We start from the raw sequence: 2,447 nt of genomic DNA, 5'->3' as shown, positions 1-2,447 counted from the left end.
ATTCGATAGTATAAAGAAAACGAGACTTTTTAGACCCAAGTATTTCCTTTTCACTGAGCTCCCCCCTCCCTCCTTTTTCCCCTGTCCAAAGCCTCTCATTCAATAGGTCCTAAATCTAGAATGAAGAGTCCGGACTCGTGTTGTTAACACAGTCAAAAAATAAATTGGGACACCTATTAAAGTATCTGATGCAATTATTTGATTGATAAAGTTTCTTAGGTCTATTGTTAGTACGATCCAGATTTTTTTTTCTTTTCTGTCGTATGAACAAGAACGAAAAATGCTATGTACTGGATTGTGGGATCCACTGCATGCCCTTCCCCCCCCCTCTCTCTCTCTCTCTCTCTCTCTCTCTCTCTCTCTCTCTCTCTCTCTTTCTCTCCATGCTCTCCCTCTTTCTCTCCAAAGTTCTTTGATCCTTCTTCGTTCAAAAAAAAAGAAGAAAAACAACCCACGAAACAAAAAACTGCGAGAACTTCTCTGCTCCGTCATCTCGTGGTGTGAACATTTCATCTATTTTCGATTTTCCCCTTTCCCTTTATCTTGACGGAGCTCTTTCCTAGTGCAGACTGAGTAGACATGCGTCTTTTTACAGTGATAGATATAACGCATGACTCCTCTCATGTATTCTCAGTAAACAAGCATAAACAAGCTCTTATACGGGGTGCTCACAACGGATGGGATCGGGCCGATCGCCCCACTCGGTCGCCTCAGAAACAAACGTGTGAGACAGCGTGGTGAAATGAGGTGCTCGTCAATATAATGAAATTGAAGAAACTTGCATTTTTCTGCCAGCTTGGCTATTTTTATGGAATTTTTGTTTTGAGGCTAAAAACCACTGTTGACCAATTAAGAACACATTTCTGGGTAGATTCTACTGAAAAATGTTGATTAAAAGCACAAAAAATGTAAGCTTTCCACGGACTCTAAAACTATGAAAATTACCAAACTATGGAGGCCATGTTCTACTTTTGAAACCAGGTGACCCCATCTTCTTCAATCTCAAATGTCTCGACTTCTATTCAAGATAGATGAGCATTTTTTTCCACCGATACCAAGACAAGTGAACAAGCTTTAAGATGATACCAATAACTCCACATGTCCAAAAATTGACGAGCGCCTGATTTCTCCACGTCGTGACACACGGGTTTGCTTTCAGTTTCAGACGACCGAGTCGAGCGATCGGTCCGATCCAGCCGTGGTGGGCACCCCGTATAAAATTTACCTGTTGTTGTTGTTGTTGTTGTTGTTGTTGTCGATCCAGCTCAAATTTACCTAAAAACAATTTAATGCGTTTCTTTCAAGATTTTTCTATTTCGTCCTTGGCGTGTGGAGCGTTGTCGGATTGAGGATATTGAGATATTGATAATGTTTTTCCAAGCTATCTGGGCAGCAACGGGTAGAAAGGGTTTGGAGGGGTGGGGGTGGTAAGAAGGGGGGAAACTACTGTCAGACCCTTGTAACCCCTTCTTATTGTGGAGCGTCTTAGATAAAATGTGGGGGCTCTCCTGGCCTAGAGGTTAAGGTGTTTGCCTCTCATTCAATAGGTCCCGGGTTCCAATCCGAATAGCGACGGCAATTTTTTTTCTCTATAATTTTCCCCTTTCGTCTCTTTTCGTGCTCTCTAGAAATGTTCTGTTGTCTGCTTTCGTCTCCACTTTCTGCCCCCCACCCCCTCACCTCCCTCACCTCACCTCCTGTACCCCCTTCTCTGGGCTCCTGACTCTTTCTGCAGCCTCTCTACAGCTACTCCTTGGCTCTTTCTTACTGCTGTCTTTTAGCCACACCCCTGATCTTATGGTAGGAAAGATCTTACAGCTAGCCCTCTCAGACAAGGGCGAAAAATCTCAGAGGTCCCGTGTGCAAGTTGCGCACGTTAAAGATCCCGTGGTGGTCCAAAATCGATCAGAGCAGGCTTTCGGTCGCCACCCGGGCAAAATTCAAAATTTCCTACCAACTGAAAATGTTTAATGTGTCCCGCGCGCTCATATGACCTTATGCAGTTGCGAGCGCCGTGAAACACCTACCATAAAAAAGGTAAAATTTGGAGTGAAAGAAGGAGGGGAGGGGGCGGGGAAGGAGAAAAAGAAAAGCACAACGAGACGCTGGCAACGAAATCAAAATATCAATGATCTTGACAGAAACGCATTAAACTGTATAAACTTGAGAGCTCACCTTGCGATGCTTGTTTACTGAGAATGCATTAGAATTCTGACGTAATTACTCCACATGCACCCCCTCCCCCTTCCCCCGATTTTCCCAATTTATAGGCTCTGTGAACTTGCACACACTGTCTGTCTTATCATAACGTCTGGTTCGCTTTCCTTTGTTTCACCAAACGGACAAAAACATAACTAATTAGCGAAATATTCGAGCTTGAAATAGACGTACGTGATAGCATGCTGGCTTACATGTGCACATGTGTTTCTCTTCCCCCCTCCTCCCCC

The 2,447-nt window shown here is 43.9% G+C and overlaps 1 protein-coding gene across 4 annotated transcripts in view; it reads left to right on the top strand.

Annotated features, from left to right (window-relative positions):
- Positions 1 to 2,447, top strand: part of LOC101850745 — a 61,266-nt gene that overhangs the window by 30,554 nt on the left and 28,265 nt on the right. The gene's annotated exons all lie outside the window — the stretch shown is intronic.

This window comes from Aplysia californica, unplaced genomic scaffold, assembly GCF_000002075.1.
Source record: "Aplysia californica isolate F4 #8 unplaced genomic scaffold, AplCal3.0 scaffold00513, whole genome shotgun sequence".
Taxonomy (NCBI): Eukaryota; Metazoa; Mollusca; class Gastropoda; order Aplysiida; family Aplysiidae; genus Aplysia; species Aplysia californica.
This window is presented reverse-complemented; position numbering and strand designations above follow the sequence as displayed.